At 50.3% G+C, this 17,412-nt stretch overlaps 1 pseudogene; it reads right to left on the bottom strand.

Moving 5' to 3' along the window:
- Positions 1-14,759: 14,759 nt before the first annotated feature.
- Positions 14,760-14,875, bottom strand: LOC145402865 (5S ribosomal RNA; annotated as a pseudogene).
- Positions 14,876-17,412: the final 2,537 nt, after the last annotated feature.

Genomic DNA, 17,412 nt, shown 5'->3' with positions numbered 1-17,412 from the left:
CATCAAGTCCACATATAAGATCATTACAATCCCTATTTTCAATATTCAATCACTGGGTATCTGACTGGTATTCCAAGGACATAACCCAGTTGTATAATGTGGCTAGCCTGCCTTCCCAACTCTGAAAACGTTGGGTCTCACTGTAGCCTAAAATGTTGTTACAGGTTGGAGGCCCAGAGCTGTCCTCCCAGAGGCTCACAAAGAGAACTCTCAGGCTAAAGGCTGTGTAGTAGTCCAGATCTCGTGAGGAAGACATTCATGTGGCAAAGGACTTGACGTCAATGATGACGGCTCAGGACCACCCTGCCAAGGAGTATTCGGAGGGAAAAGACAGTGTTTCCTAGTGCACCTAGACGATCACTTAGATTAGTAAGAATGCAGTAGAAACAAAGGCAGTGCAATGTGAAGTGGGCTGTGGTGTCCTCTTGGTTTCTGCACCACTGGCAATAAGGGTGCGGGACTAGTCTGATACGGTGATGAGAAGTGAGGCCAACATGCACTATGTACAATCTGGTGAGTGCCACATCCAGGGCATAGGAAGATACTTGGGCCAAAGGGTGATTAGACGAGTCCATGCGGAATGACCCCAATACTGTGGTGGGAAGGTGAACCTCCAAGTCAGCAACCCAGGCTCCTCTGCAAGCGACGCCAAAAGATGATGATGTATAGCTTCTGCAAGAGGAAGAGGTTCTGAAAATGACACGGCCATCTGTGTAGTGGCACCTACAATCTATCAGCCCCTGATGCTAATATGGAAGGGGACCCACTGAAAGTGAACCTCCAAGTCCCCAATGTGACGGCACCAGAATAGGACTTGGACAGCATGAATCAGGTGTCATGCCAATTGGGGTCACGTAGAAATGATGAGGTGAAGAGCTGCCAAAGTTAGCAGAGAGTACCACCTTCTGAAGCTGGAAGTGGGAGTTGAGGAATTCAAGGGCATTAAGCAGAGCAAAGAGCTCTGCAGCTACATTATCATGGTGGGGATCCAACTGCCAAGTATAAAAAATAAATACATCCACTATATACAATGCTGCCACCAACGCCAAAGGGGTGGGGGAATGCGAGCCATCAGTGTGGACTTCCAAGTGTTCTGCACAGGAGGTAGATGCCAGCTGCTGAAAAACTTGGTGGACAAGATGCCCATCCTGGGACTTGCTGAACGACTGAGCTGAAATGAAACCATGATCAAGAGATCCACCAAGGAGGGAGAGAAGGTACTGATGCCACTGGCATGGGGAGGAGGCTGGAGGGACAATGTCCAGTGCGCTTGAGGGGCTCGGATAAACAAGGGCCGTCTGGACTTGATGGGCCAAGTAGAGTTGAAAGGGTTAACCTCCACAGCAGCATGGAGAACTGGTAGAGGGTGGTGTGGGAGACTGCTGGATGGCTAGGAAGTGGAGAACTGGTAGAGGGTGGTGTGGGAGACTGCTGGATGGCTAGGAAGTGTCTGCACTTGGTTGGGCAGCGTCTTGGCAGTGGCACTGACTGGGAGCAGGTGGGAATCAGAGGCCTGGTAAGCTGAAGATGTCTGAAGAGGTCTGGCAAAAAGGGATAGGAGGCTGGGAAGCAGTGGCTGGGGCAGCAACGCACAGACCTGGGTCCTGATGTGGCTCCTCTGAGATTGATGAGGATGCCTGGTGTTGCTGACGAGATGGACGCTGGGGGAGAGGCACCCATCTCCTAGCAGGATCAAGACCTCAGCCTGAGATGTCGGTTTGGAGGAAACCCTCACTGTGTCTATTACCTGCTCAGGGCTGTCCTTCTGATCCTGACTAGCCAGTACATTGTTCTTGGTGGTACAGGCACAGCTTGCCCCATCCTTTATACTGGCATCCCAGTGAAGCATGAGAGGCACAAATGAGGACGTGACCAAAGAATGTCGAGGTATGGAGTGCAGTGCACAATGTTTCTTGCTGATGTCCAACATGGACACACTATCTCCATGTTGGGTGTCATGCATGCCATAAGCCTCCAAGTACACTGGGCTTCCCCCACACACTACCCTGTGGTCCCACCACACACACAACACTTAAGGCTCCGTGAACAAGTCTGACCCTCTGAGTCTGCCTCACATGACCTAAAGGATTGTAGATCCTGCACAATGAACACCTGGTTTATTCCTACAGGACAGCCAGTGTGACCAGATTGATGGCAGTCACACCAACAGAGAACTGATGGTACATATACACTTACCGGTAATGACACAAGCCCATATATTACCCAGGAGGGTAGAGGTCCCTTGAACATCAGCCGCACCCACTGCAAATTGCATCAGGATCCGGGACGTCTCCAGCAGCATTGGGGAACTGTGGTCGATGGGCCAATGCTTGCTTACCAAGGCTGTCATGTCAAGGTCCAGTGACACAGGTCTGATTTTCCCAAACCTGATGGATGGGTCAATCCTCGAGTGGGAATGGCAGCAGGTCACCTTCCATTTCCCAAAGGACATCATGTCTAGTTAGGTGAAGGGTGGCTTAAGTGAAGATAAGCTTATAGGCTAACAATGGTTGCCTGTGTTATAACTAGGTTTGGTTAGGTGGGGTTAGTAGATGATGAGGGATAGATAGGTTAATGTTAGACAAGGTTAGATGGGGTTAAATATGGTTAGACAGGGTTAGATGGGGTCAGATAAGGTTAGACAGGGTTAGATGGGGTCAGATAAGGTTAGACAGGGTTAGAGAAGGTTAGACAGGGCTAGATGGAGTTAGACAGGGCTAGATGGGGTTAGATAAACTTAGACAGGGCTAGATGGGGTTAGATAAACTTAGACAGGGCTAGATGGGGTTAGATAAGGTTAGACAGGGCTAGATGGGGTTAGATAAGGTTAGACAGGGCTAGATGGGGTTAGATAAACTTAGACAAGGTTAGATAATGTTGAGTTTGGGTAGGTCTGGTTTGCTTAATATCAAAACAGTGGCTGACATGATTCGTTGTCTGATCTCTCTAAATTCTGCCTTTTAAATTCAAACTATCTCCAAACCATAAAAAAAAAAAAAAAAAAATAGAATTACGTAGTTTTCTGGTCAAAGCAATGTGTAAAGAATCTAAAATTTACTATAAAAATTAACCAAAACAGAGAAGAGGGTGTGGACTGGGGAGCAGTGAAATGGCAGGGTACAGGGCGACATGGAAGCGATTTGTTTGTGGCCACCCCTCACGAAATTAAGGCGTCTGGCAATAGATAAATAGACATAAACAATATAAATCGGTTTGTATGACACTTCAAAATAATTCTAACTTACATGTATTCTCTAACTAGGAAGCACCAGTAGGGTACATAATCTAACCTATTCTCGCCACACCTAACCCATCCTAACCTAGCCTATCATCCTAACACCAAACCCAACTAATTGCATCTTAACACCAAACCTAACTCACTACCACAATGGTATTACGGAAAATTGACCTATATTTCGACCCTACCCTGCCTGAGTCCTGATGGTATTGCCTTAACAAAATTCACTAACCTACTTAATTTGCTTACCTCATATGATTTTCCGTTGATTATACGCGTCTTTGCGAATGGTTCTTGAATATCTTGGTAGTATTAAGCCATTTCATTAGCGTCTCTGCCTTGCCAAAACACTCCATCCTCAGCCTCGGTCTTACACCTGATACATCCCAATATGGCTGCCAGGCATAACATCCGGGAACCCTGAAAATTTAGTCAACTGAAGATCTATAACAACTTGAAATAACTCTTCGAAAAAGGAAGTATTATAAAAAATACATTAAATGACATAGAAAAGATGAAAGTCTATTGGGGAAGTAATTCTGCTGCTCAAAATATATTTAAATAACGGCTCAGTTAAACACGTCAACAGATGCTCAGGTCCCCAGGGAGATGAAGAGCATGACGTCACGTTGGCTGAGTTTCCCGCTCTCATTTGAACTCAGACAAAGAAATATAAGGTTGATCTGATGCTATTTTTCATCTGTCTTATGTTCATGTAATCAATAAAAAAAAAATAAAATAAAAATAAACTGTGTATATGGTCGCTTGAAAACCAAGACTAAAACAAAAAACACAGAAATTCAGTACACCATATACAGTAGATCGGTGATGAGATGGAGGGATGGAGACGTATATGTGAGATGTGTGTAGGGGTTAGAGTGCCGTGGGTGGTTGGGCGGGTGACAATGTGTGGCCATCCGTGGGGGTGTGATTGTGTGGGTGTGGGGATAGGTAGGGTGGATGTGGATGGGTAGTTGAGGGAGTAAAGCATGGATGTAACTGTTCGTGGGAAGGCAGTAGAGCGGTTAGGCGAGGGTTGAGTGTGTGATTGTTGGGGTGAGGATGCATGGGTGTATGGGGCAGTTGGGTGTGTGTGAAGTATGGGTGAGGAAGTGGGTAAGTGGGAGGGTGTATGGGTAAGGGTATTGTCGGTGGGTAGGAAGGTGTATCAGTGACAGTGCATAAGTGAGTGGGTGGGGTAGGGTGGGTTGGGATGGCGGTAGGGGTAGGTGGGTTAGGTAGGGATAGAGGTATGGGTTGAAAAGATAGGCATTTAAGAGGTACGGTGTAGGGCTTATTGAGGTAGGGGTTGGTGGGGTAGGGGTAGGGTTGCAGGGCGCAGTAAATGTAATGGTTGAAGGGCTGGGTGGGGTGGGACCTGGAAATGTTGTTGTGCTAAGGGTAGGAGTTAGAAGGGTGGGTGTGGTAGGGGTTAGGGGTGGTGTGGTAGAGGTAGGGGTTGGAGGGATGGGTGTGGTAGAGGTAGGGGTTGGAGGGATGGGTGTGGTTGGGGTAGGGGGTTGGAGGGGTGGCTGTGGTGGGGGTTAGGGGATGGAGGGGTGGGTGTGGTGGGGGTTAGGGGATGGAGGGGTGGGTGTGGTAGGAGTTAGGGGTTGAAAAGGTGGGTGTGGTAGGGATAGGGGTTGGAGTGGTGGGTGTGGTAGGGGTTAGGGGTTGGAGTGGTGGGTGTGGTAGGGGTTAGGGGTTGGAGTGGTGGGTGTGGTAGGGGTTGGAGTGGTGGGTGTGGTAGGGGTTGGAGTGGTGGGTGTGGTAGGGGTTGGAGTGGTGGGTGTGGTAGGGGTTAGGGGTTGGAGTGGTGGGTGTGGTAGGGGTTAGGGGTTGGAGGGGTGGGTGTGGTAGGGGTTAGGGGATGGAGGGGTGGATGTGGTAGGGGTTAGGGGTTGGAGGGGTGGGTGTGGTAGGGGTTAGGGGATGGAGGGGTGGATGTGGTAGGGGTTAGGGGATGGAGGGGTGGGTGTGGTAAGAGTTAGGGGTTGGGGGGATGGGTGTGGCAGAGGTAAGGGTTGGGGGGGGTTGTGGTAGGGGTTAGGGGATGGAGGGGTGGATGTGTTAGGAGTTAGGGGTTGAAGGGATGGGTGTGCTGGGGATAGGGTTGGAGGAATGGGTGTGCTAGTGGGTAAGGGGTAGGGGTTGGAGTGGTTGAGGTATGAGTATTGGGTGAAGAGGTAGGTGTGGCAGGGGAAATAAAGGTGGTGGGGTTTGAGTAGGTGGGTGGGTGGAGTCAGGGCAGAGGCGGCAGTGGTGGTTACGGTAGGACTAGGGGTGGGTGGGATGGGCGAGTGAGGTACGGGTTGGTGGGTAGGCTGGCGGCTGGGGTGGGGTGGATGTAGAGGTAGGGTGGTGGGTGACAGGTGTGAGGGTACAGGCAGAAGATTGGGTAGGGCAGAAGCAGTGGTGGGGTACGAGTAGGAGGGTGGGTGGGGTAGGGGAGGTTTGGTTGCTGGGGTAGAGGGAGGTAGGGACGAATGGGTAGGGTTGGAGTAGAAGCAGGAGTAAGTGGGGTAGGGGGTCGGAGATGTGGATGAGATAGGGGTAGGGGTACAGGCAAAAGGGGTGGGTGGGGGTAGGGTAAGGGTGAAGGGGGAGGGTAGTTGAGCTGGTGGGTGTGGGAGGGTAGTTGAGTTGGTGAGTGTAGGAGGGTAGTTAAGTTGGTGGGTGGGTGGGTAGGTGTGGGAGGATAGTTAAGTTGGTGGGTGGGTGGGTAGGTGTGGGAGGATAGTTAAGTTGGTGGGTGAGTGGGTGTGGGAGGATACTTAAGTTGTGGGTGGGTGTGGAAGGATAGTTAACCTGGTGGGTGAGTGGGTGTGTGAGGGTAGTTAAGTTGGTAGGTGAGTGGGTGTGGGAGAGTAGTTAAGTTGGAGGGAGGTTTGGTAGTGGGAGGGTAGTTAAGTTGGTGGGTGGGTGTAGGAGGATAATTAACTTGGTGGGTGGGTGGGTGTGGGAGGATAATCAACTTGGTGGGTGGGTGGGTGTGGGAGCATAATTAACTTGGTGGGTGGGTCGGTGGGTGTGCGAGGATAATTAACTTAGTGGGTGGGTGGGTGTGGGAGGATACTAAAGTTGGTGGGTGGGTGTAGGAGGGTAATTAAGTTGATGGGTTGGTGGGTGTGGGAGGATAGTCAAGTTGCAGGGTGGGTGGGTCTGGGAGGATATTTACGTTGTGGGTGGGTGGGTGTGTGTGTGGGAGGGTAGTTAAGTTGGTGGGTATGTGGGTGTGGGAGGATACTTAAGTTCGTTGGTGGGTGTGGGATGATACTTAAGTTGGTGGGTGGGTGTGGGAGGATACTTAAGTTGGTGGGTGGGTGGGTGTGGGAGGATACTTAAATTGGTGGGTAGGTGGGTGTGGGAGGGTATTCAAGTTGGTGGGTGGGTGGGTGTGGGAGGGTAGATAAATTGGTGGGTGGGTGGGTGTGGGAGGGTAGATAAATTGGTGGGTGGGTGGGTGTGGGAGGGTAGATAAATTGGTGGGTGGGTGGGTGTGCGAGGATACTTAAGTTAGTTTGTGGGAGGGTACTTAAGTTGGTGGGTGGGTGGGTGTGGGAGGATACTTAAGTTGGTGGGTAGGTGGGTGTGGGAGGGTATTCAAGTTGGTGGGTGGGTGGGTGTGGGAGGGTAGTTAAATTGGTGGGTGGGTGGGTGTGCGAGGATACTTAAGTTAGTTTGTGGGAGGGTACTTAAGTTGGTGGGTGGGTGGGTGTGGGAGGATACTTAAGTTGGTGGGTGGGTGGGTGTGGAAGGATACTTAAGTTGGTGGGTGGGTGGGTGTGGGAGGATACTTAAGTTGGTGTGTGGGTGGGCGTGGGAGGATACTTAAGTTGGTGGGTGGGTGGGTGGATGGATGTGGGAGGGTAGTTAAGCTGGTAGGTTTCGAGGTGGGAGGGTAGTTAAGTTGGTGGGTGGGTGGGTGGGTGGGTGTGGGAGGATAATTAAGTTGGTGGATGGGTGGGTGTGGGAGGATAATTAAGTTGGTGGGTGGGTGGGTGTGGGAGGATACTAAAGTTGTGGGTGGGTGTGGGAGGATACTAAAGTTGTGGGTGGGTGTGGGAGGGTAGTTAAGTTGGTGGGTGTGGGTGTGGGAGGATACTTAAGTTGGTGGGTGTGGGTGTGGGAGGATACTTAATTTGGTGGGTGGGTGGGTGTGGGAGGGTAGTTAAGTTGATGGGTTGGTGGGTGTGGGAGGATAGTCAAGTTGCAGGGTGGGTGGGTGTGCGAGGATACTTAAGTTGGTGGGTGTGGGAGGATACTTAAGTTGGTGGGTGTGGGAGGATACTTAAGTTGGTGGGTGTGGGAGGATACTTAAGTTGGTGGGTGTGGGAGGATACTTAAGTTGGTGGGTGTGGGAGGATACTTAAGTTGGTAGGTGGGTGGGTGGGTGTGGAAGGATACATAAGTTGGTTTGTGGGAGGGTACTTAAGTTGGTGGGTGGGTGGGTGTGGGAGGGTAGTTAAATTGGTGGGTGGGTGGGTGTGCAAGGATACTTAAGTTGGTGGGTGGGTGGGTGGGGGACGATATTTAAGTTGGTGGGTGGTATGGGAGGGTAATTAAGTTGGTGGGTGGTATGGGAGGGTAATTAAGTTGGTGGGTGGGTAGGTTGGTGGGTGGGTGGGTGGGTGTGGGAGGATACTTAAGTTGGTGGATAGGTGGGTGTGGCAGGGTAGTTAAGTTCGTGTGTGGGTAGGTGTGGCAGGGTAGTTAAGTTGGTGGGTGTGGGAAGGTAGTTAAGTTGGTGAGTGGGTGTGTGTGGGAAGGTAGCTAAGTTGGTGGGTGGGTGGGTGTTGGAGGATAGTTAAGTTGGTGGGTGGGTGTGGGAGGATAGTTGAGTTGGTGGGTGGGTGAGTGTGGGAGGATAGTTAAGTCGGTGGGTGGGTGGGTGTGGGAGAGTAAAGTTGGTGGGTGAGTGGGTGTGGGAGGATATTTAAGTTGGTGGGTGCGTGTGGGAGGGTAGTTAAGTTGGTGGGTGGATGTGTGTGGGAGGGTAGTTAAGTTGGTGGGTGGTGGGTGTGGGATGGTAGTTAAGTTGGTGGGTGTAGGAGGATACTTAAGTTGGTGGGTGGGTGGGTGTGGGAGAGTAGTTAAGTTGGTGGGTGAGTGGGTGTGGGAGGATATTTAAGTTGGTGGGTGGGTGTGGGAGGGTAAAGTTGGTGGGTGGATGGGTGTGGGAGGGTAGTTAAGTTGGTGGGTGGTGGGTGTGGGATGGTAGTTAAGTTGGTGGGTGGTGGGTGTGGGATGGTAGTTAAGTTGGTGGGTGGGTGTGGGAGGATAGTTAAGTTGGTGGGTGGGTTTGTGAGGATAGCTAAGTTGGTGGGTGGGTGTGGGAGGATACTTAAGTTGGTGGGTGGGTGTGGGAGGATACTTAAGTTGGTGGGTGGGTGTGGGAGGATACTTAAGTTGGTGGGTGGGTGTGGGAGGATACTTAAGTTGGTGGGTGGGTGTGGGAGGATATGGTGGGTGGGTGGGTGTGGGATGGTAGTTAAGTTGGTGGGTGGATGGGTGTTGGAGGGTAGTTAAGTTGGTGGGCGGGTTGGTGTGGGAGGATAGTTAAGTTGGTGGGTGTGGGAGGATAGTTAAGTTGGTGGGTGGGTGTGGGAGGAGGTTAAATTGGTGGGTGGGTGGGTGGGTTGGTGTGGGAGGGAAGTTAAGTTGGTGTGTGGGTGATGGGTGTGGGTGGATAGTTAAATTGGTGGGTGGGTGGGTGTGGGAGGGTAGTTACATTGGTGGGTGGGTGGGTGGGTGTGGGAGGGTAGTTAAGTTGGTGGGTAGGTGGGTGTGGGAGGATAGGTAAGTTGGTGGGTGGATGAGTGGGTGTGGGAGGATAGGTAAGTTGGTGGGTGGATGAATGGGTGTGGGAGGATAGGTAAGTTGGTGGGAGGATAGGTAAGTTGGTGGGTGGATGAATGGGTGTGGGAGGATAGTAAAGTTTGTGGGTGGGTGTGGGAGGGTAGTTAAGTGGGTGGGTGGGTGGGAGTGGGAGGGTAAAGTGGGTGGGTGGGTAGGTGTGGGAGGGTAAAGTGGGTGGGTGGGTAGGTGTGGGAAGGTAGTTAAGGTGGTGGGTGGGTGTGGGAAGGTAGTTAAGGTGGTGGGTGGGTGTGGGAGGGTAAAGTTGGTTGGTGGGTGGGTCTGGGAAGGTAAAGTGGAAGAGTAGTTAAGTTGGTCGTGGGTGGGTGGGTGTGGAAGGGTAGTTAAGTTGGTGAGTGGGTGGGTGTGGAAGGGTAGTTAAGTTGGTGAGTGGGTGGGTGTGGGAAGATACTTAAATTGATGGGTGGGTGGGTGTGGGAGGGTAGTTAAGTTGGTGGGTGGGTGGGTGTGGGAGGGTAGTTAAGTTGGTGGGTGGGTGGGTGTGGGAGGGTAGTTAAGTTGGTGGGTGGGTGGGTGTGGGAGGGTAGTTAAGTTGGTGGGTAGCTAAGTTGGTGGGTGGGTGTGTTAGGGTAGTTAAGTTGGTGGGTGGGTGGGTGTGGGAGGGAAGTTAAGTTGGTGGGTTGGTGGGTGTGGGAGAGTAGTTAAGTTGGTAGGTGGGTGGGAGGGTGTGGGAGGAGTTGGTTGTGGGTGGGTGGGTGGGTGTGGGAGGAGTTGTGGGTGGGTGGGTGGGTGTGGGAGGAGTTGTGGGTGGGTGGGTGGGTGTGGGAGGAGTTGGTGGTGGGTGTGTGGGTGTGGGAGGGGATTTAAGTTGGTAGGTGGGTGTGTGGGTGTGGGAGGGGATTTAAGTTGGTAGGTGGGTGGGTGTGGGAGGGTAGTTAAGTTGGTGGGTGGGTGGGTGTGGGAGGGTAGTTAAGTTGGTGGGTGGGTGGGTGTGGGAGGGTAGTTAAGTTGGTGGGTGGGTGGGTGTGGGAGGGTAGTTAAGTGGGTGGGTGTGGGAGGGTAGTTAAGTGGGTGGGTGTGGGAGGATAGTTAAGTGGGTGGGTGTGGGAGGATAGTTAAGTGGGTGGGTGTGGGAGGATAGTTAAGTGGGTGGGTGTGGGAGGATAGTTAAGTGGGTGGGTGTGGGAGGATAGTTAAGTGGGTGGGTGTGGGAGGATAGTTAAGTGGGTGGGTGTGGGAGGATAGTTAAGTGGGTGGGTGTGAGAGGATAGTTAATTTGGTGGGTGTGAGAGGATAGTTAATTTGGTGGGTTTGTGAGGATAGTTAAGGTGGGTGGGTGTGGGAGGGTAGTTAAGTGGGTGGGTGTGGGAGGATAGTTAAGTGGGTGGGTGGGTGGGTGTGGGAGGGTAGCTAACTGGGTGGGTGTGGGAGGATAGCTAAGTTGGTAGGTGGGTGGGTGGGTGTGGAAGGGTAGTTAAGTTGGTGGGTGGGTGGGTGTGGGAGGGTAGTTAAGTTGGTGGGTGGGTGGGTGTGGGAGGATACTTAAATTGATGGGTGGGTGGGTGTGGGAGGGTGGTTAAGTTGGTGGGTGGGTGGGTGTGGGAGGATACTTAAATTGATGGGTGGGTGGGTGTGGGAGGGTGGTTAAGTTGGTGGGTGGGTGGGTGTGGGAGGATACTTAAATTGATGGGTGGGTGGGTGTGGGAGGGTAGTTAAGTTGGTGGGTGGGTGGGTGCGTGTGGGAGGGAAGTTGGTGGGTGGGTGGGTGTGAGAGGGTAGTTAAGTTGGTCGGTGGGTGGGTGTGGGAGGGTATTTAAGTTGGTGGGTGGGTGGGTGTGGGAGGGTAGTCAAGTTGGTGGGTAGTGAGTGTGGGAGGGTAGTTAAGTTGGTGGGTGGGTGTGGGAGGGTAGTTAAGTTGGTGGGTGGGTGTGGGAGGGTAGTTAAGTTGGTGGGTGGGTGTGGGAGGGTAGTTAAGTTGGTGGGTGGGTGGGTGGGTGGGTGTGGGAGGGAAGTTAAGTGGGTGGGTGTGGGAGGGAAGTTAAGTTGGTGGGTGGGTGGGAAGTTAAGTTGGTGGGTGGGTGGGAAGTTAAGTTGGTGGGTAGGTGGGTGTGGGAGAGTAGTTAAGTTGGTAGGTGGGTGGGAGGGTGTGGGAGGAGTTGGTGGTGGGTGGGAGGGTGTGGGAGGAGTTGGTGGTGGGTGTGGGAGGGTATTTAAGTTGGTAGGTGGGTGGGTATGGGAGGGTAGTTAAGTTGGTGGGCGGGTGGGTGTGGAAGGGTAGTTAAGTTGGTGGGTGGGTGGGTGTGGGAGGGTAGTTAAGTTGGTGGGTGCGTGGGTGTGGGAGGGTAGTTAAGTTGGTGGGTGGGTGGGTGTGGGAGGGTAGTTAAGTTGGTGGGTGTGGGAGGATAGTTAAGTAGGTGGGTGTGGGAGGGTAGTTAAGTGGGTGGGTGTGGGAGGGTAGTTAAGTGGGTGGGTGTGGGAGGATAGTTAAGTGGGTGGGTGTGGGAGGATAGTTAGGTGGGTGGGTGTGGGAGGATAGTTAAGTGGGTGGGTGTGGGAGGATAGTTAAGTGGGTGGGTGTGGGAGGATAGTTAAGTGGGTGGGTGTGGGAGGATAGTTAAGTGGGTGGGTGTGGGAGGATAGTTAAGTGGGTGGGTTTGTGAGGATAGTTAAGTTGGTGGGTGGGTGTGGGAGGGTAGTTAAGTGGGTGGGTGTGGGAGGATAGTTAAGTGGGTGGGTGTGTGTGGGAGGGTAGTTAAGTGGGTGGATGTGGGAGGATAGTTAAGTTGGTAGGTTGGTGGGTGGGTGTGGGAGGTTAGTTAAGTTGGTGGGTGGATGGGTGAGCATGTTAGGGTAGTTAAGTTGGTGGGTGGGTGGGTGTGGGAGGGTAGTTAAGTTGGCGGGTGGGTGTGGGAGGGTAGTTAAGTTGGTGGGTGGGTGGGTGTGAAAGGACAGTTAAGTTAGTGCGTGGGAGGGTAGTTAAGTTGGTGGGTGCGTGGGTGTGGGAGGGTAGTTCAGTTGGTGAGTGGGTGGGTGTGGGAGGGTAGTTCAGTTGGTGGGTGCGTGGGTGTGGGAGGGTAGTTCAGTTGGTGGGTGGGTGAGTGTGGGAGGGTAGTTCAGTTGGTGGGTGGGTGAGTGTGGGAGGGTAGTTAAGTTGGTGGGTGGGTGGGTGTGAAAGGACAGTTAAGTTAGTGCGTGGGAGGGTAGTTAAGTTGGTGGGTGCGTGGGTGTGGGAGGGTAGTTCAGTTGGTGAGTGGGTGGGTGTGAGAGGGTAGTTAAGTTGGTGGGTGGATTGCTTCCAGGTCCAAAACCTGAGAGCTATAAAATAAAATTGGAGGTGTAGGAACTGTAGGAGTAGGAAGCTACACTTCCCGTCCTACACCCTGCCTACCTAACACCCTGTCCCTACTCCCAGGCTGACCTGTGCCAGTGCTGGTTGGCCCTACCAATGCCAGTCGATTATGGAAGGCTCGACTTTTAAAATTAGTGCCTGCGACCCCCTAACTGAGGGTGCTCCCGCACGCTCACGGGATCCCCCAGCGGCTCGGCAGTTGCCCCAGTCCGGAGTCGGGCCTGAATCCACGCTCTGGCCGTGCAACAGGACCTCCGGGAGGTTTAGGTCCCAGACAGAAACCAATCTGCCTGGTACCGTCCACCAGGGCCAGCGGGTGAAAAGTTTTTAGTAGAAGAGTTAAAGAAGAACCTGAAGCCCAGACGACAACCCTGAATCCCGCCCTCTCCCAGCAGCTACAGGGCGTTGCCTCCACTGCATGCCGTGGGGGAGAGGTACGAGTACAGAAGTCACCGAACCTTCGTCAGGTTAAGCAAAATAAGTACAAAACAGGTACAAAACATAATATATAAATCCTGTGCCTTCAGTGCCTTCTGCAGGAGGGTGACATCTTTGGAAATCAGTGGATCGATTTGCAACGATCTTGGTGAATCCTTCAGCAGACACACTCCTGGAGATATGACAGCTTGCTCCTGTAGGAGCAGCAGCACCTGCAGGAGAGAGGGATCCTTAGAGACTGCTGATAGCATGAGGGGCACAAGGCCTTCAACTATTCGTTTTTATTTCAGTAACTATTTGTATAACTGTCAACCAATATGCCTATATAATCAGGATTCCATGGGCCTGATTACGAAGTGGTTAATGTGTAGCCAACTACACTGGCCAAGCTGTTTAAGTCCCCATCTATCTCGTCCTTAATTGCATTCTTGACTCTACCTTACTACACTGTGTAAGAAAAAAAGGTGCAGATGACAAAGAGCTCCACCATCTTTATTTTCTCTTATCACTGGTTAATCCATTTCCTCTCACCAATGATCATCCGTGAACAAGCACTGCCAAATAGGCATTTGTGAATATCAGCCTACATGAGCAGTCATCCATATCCTGGGACTTCTGAAATGGAAGTGGGCTCCAGCATGCCTTGGTCAACTAATGGCAGCTCTCCCTGCTCTCGATCTCTAGCAGCCTCCCTATTCAGTGCCTTTATCCCTGAGGTTACTCTCAATGATGCATTTGCCATAACCTGACAAAGATCCCTAACCCCTTTGAACTCAGTGGATATGGGAGTTGATTTAGCTAACAGCCAAGGAGACTCAGTCACCTATTAATCACTGAATTCTGTGCAAAATATAGTAGTGGGACAGTTCCATCAAGTAAAATACACTACAGCAACCAAGGAGACTCATTCCTATATCAAAACTAAGACTTATCAGTCTCTATTCTTAAGGAGGCTCCCTAACATCTCCTTTGTGATTCATTTATGGATATATACAGCTGGTTAATATAATACAGTACATTATTTATGAAGTGTATGCTGATATCAGAATACTTTAATTAACACCGAGGGGGACAGTACGAGGTAATAAGCAAAATAATCACTGAGGAGGAGGTGTTCGGGAGTTTCCTTGATCAAGAAGAATACCGGCTATCAAATTTCACTCAACCGCAACTTTTAAATTATGGGAGTATGTCAGTTCTGTCAGATGAAAACAAAGCTACTATAGTAATCAAAGGGACATAATCTGCTTGAAATCCCACCTCGGGGGGGGGGGGATGTTGGATGGTGGATAACGGATTTTCGATTTTACTGGATCTGGCTTTCCCCCAGTCAGTCCGACAACAAAACACACCAGCATACACATGTCCCTCAACTCCCTCCCTATCCCACAACAAACCAGCATACAAATGTTCCTCAACTGCCTCCCTATCCCACAACAAACCAGCATACAAATATCCCCCAATTCCCTCTCTATACCACAACAAGAGGATGGTGGACTGAATAAGACAGGGCAACCTCTGCATTTCATCAGATTCACATTCTGATGAGTTTGGTACCACAACAAGAGCAGCAGCAGCACCTGGAAATGATCATGCCTAGAGCAAGATACTGACACAGACTATGCTTCGGACCATAGCAACAAATTACGTACATATACATACAGACACATACACAAAATACATACACATATACAAGATACATACAAATGATACAAACAAATATACACATAAAGACAGACACATACAAACACATACATGCACAAGATACATATACATACATACATGATACATAAAAATTCATTCATTCATTCACTGCCAGACGCCATGTATCCCAAACGGGGTGGCCAAGGGCTTAGAGTTAATTGTTTTACAGGGAGGGGCACTAATCCTCCACCAACCCCACTTGACACGCAGGGATGCCAACAGCATCTGGTGTTTCCAGGCAGTCACCCATCCAAGTACTAACTAGACCCAACGTTGCTTAACTTCGCTGATCAGACGGGAAGCGGTGAAAACGTGGTATGGCCGTTGGCATAAAAATACTTATGTATACACATGATGCATGATACAAATATAAACATAAATACATACAAAAACATACATGTACAAGATACACACACACTATCAGCCAAAAAACAAATGACGAAAATGCTAATACAGAACCAATACAATAATCTCCTTATCAACGCTTAAAACACATTTGAAATAAGTGACAAAAATACAGTACATATAAATATCACTGGTAAACATTATATATATAAAATAAAAATGATAAATACCACCAAACTACACTTCATACACCGTATCCTGGGCCAGATTTTTGCTTTTTGCAGTTTATTTCATGTGGTCCAGTGGCCAAAAATACAATCCTATGGCTCTACATCTTTCAAACCCCTATATCATGACTATCATAATATTCTAGTGTTAATATAGCATTACAAATTACTATTCAAGATGGACAGATGGAATAATAAGGCCAGGTTAAGGTAAAAAGAGTACAGTTATCATGGCAATTACCAGTATGCAATAAAATAGTAAAGCTGGGTGGTAACCATATAACCAAATTTTGGCACCTGGTGGTTTTGTGGGTAATTATTGTGCTCCAAGCGGATTGAGCCAGTGAAGGTTTATATCCAAGGGATGGTTGGGGTTTATTGCTCATGTAATGCCACTCAGGGATGAGTAAGGCTGGTCACTCTCATCTTAACCCCTTAACCGCGGGGAGTCACTTTCGTGACGCTCGGCCACAATGGATCATACCGCGGGGCGTCACTTTTGTGATTCTGTGTTATTTTGAATTATCCCGGGCTCTCAAGTGGTGGCTTGTATCATCTATCAGTACTGCCAATGTCCAACACTAGTCAGCACTCCAAATCTCATCTGTACTCCCATCCATTGTTGATAATTTAGCGATTTTACCCCCTTCGTGACTCCCCTCCCTACCTGCCCTCCATTACCCTGTCCTCTCACCTCCCACACCATGCTGCGCTACGCAAATTTCCCCCAGATTTTTCCACAGATTTCATCCATCGAAATAAGCCCTATGCCCTATACTTATACAAAATAATATATACCAAAAAAAAAACAGGTAAGTGATAGTGTTATACACCAGAAATTGGCTAATTATCACCTAACAAAACCTCACGTGCATTCATTCACTACATTACCACGGTAATTTCCCCTTTGATTTATGCCTTGTAATCGATGTCTGTAATAAAAATATATATCAGAAAGGAAGAAAGAATCCGAATTGACATTTACATTCACCTGGAACTACCTATTTCTTTATGTATTGCCGAGATTTTCTACCTATAAAAAATTAGCCTGTAAGTTAGCAGCAGTCAGCCTAAAGTGTCATTGTCAACCCTTCCCTTCTCAGATAAGCCGTGGCATTTAGTTCCTTGTCCTCCGCTGTAGAGAAACGATGTCACACTCGCGCCCCGCCATTCCTGCCGCTTCTGCGCCCATTGCAAAGGGCCCCGTGACCTCTACTCCTAAGAAAAGTAGTGAGGCAAGCAGGAAAGGCCTTAGTGACTCTGCAGTGGCACGTGAACTGGCAGAATTGTCCATGATTATGATGGACAGCGACTATGACGATTCGGGTGAATCTTGTGATGAGCTGGGTGAGGTTATCGTGCCAGAAACAGCAACAACGAGTGCTACAGTGTGTGAATCAGTGTCTAGCTCCAAGGGAAAGAAGCCTTTAGTGCAGCAAGGACAGGAATTTGGGAAGGGAGTGAAAAGGCAGCGTGTTAGCCCCAGAACAATGCCCCCACGTGACCCAGCCCGCCAGTAGTCACGAGTGCATTCACCACCCCGTTCCCCAAGCCCCACTTCACTCATTTCTTCATCATCGTCGGCCGAGTTATCTCCGGAGTCTTCATCATCGGAGTCACCACCAGCATCAACAGTGAAGGCAGGCCGTAGAGATAGAGGTAAATTAAGGAGAGTGAAAAGTAGTGTAGCTAGTAGGGTAAGGGCTGCTAGTGCTGTACGGCAACCTAGGGTCAGTGCGAGTGACCTTGACCGAGATAAACCTCCCTCACAGCCAACCTCCACCACCACCACCACCTCCAGCCCTACACCGCCACGACAGGGAATCCTGGACGCCTTCGCGTGGATGGAAGGGTCAGATTTTGTGCCAGAAAATCTAGTTTTTGATGAGAGCTCCTCAGGAGTTCAGCCTGCCTTCACTATGGACGAAAATGCTGAGTGTGTCGACTACCTTTTGGCCTTCCTAGATGACGAAGTCATGCAGCACATATGTGATAAGACCAACAGGTATGAATCACAATGTGCTGCAAGTGGTACAGGTGCAGCCAAGAGGCAACAGTGGTCCATCCTGGGAGTGCAGGAGCTGTATGTGTTCTTTGCCCTCATGCTTCTCATGTCACACTCCAAGAAGCATGAGTTGAAGAATACTGGTCCATGGACCCCTTACTACCCTCACCCACCTTCAATAAGTACATGGCCAGAGATCGCTTCCGGAACATCATGGGAAACCTGTACTTTGCCGACAACGATGTACCTTCCCAAACCGACCCACTCTGGAAGATCCGGGAAATTCTGA

The sequence above is a fragment of the Coenobita brevimanus genome, chromosome 6, assembly GCF_032717465.1.
Source record: "Coenobita brevimanus isolate Jiangsu-jjx chromosome 6, ASM3271746v2, whole genome shotgun sequence".
Lineage (NCBI taxonomy): Eukaryota > Metazoa > Arthropoda > Malacostraca > Decapoda > Coenobitidae > Coenobita > Coenobita brevimanus.
This window is presented reverse-complemented; position numbering and strand designations above follow the sequence as displayed.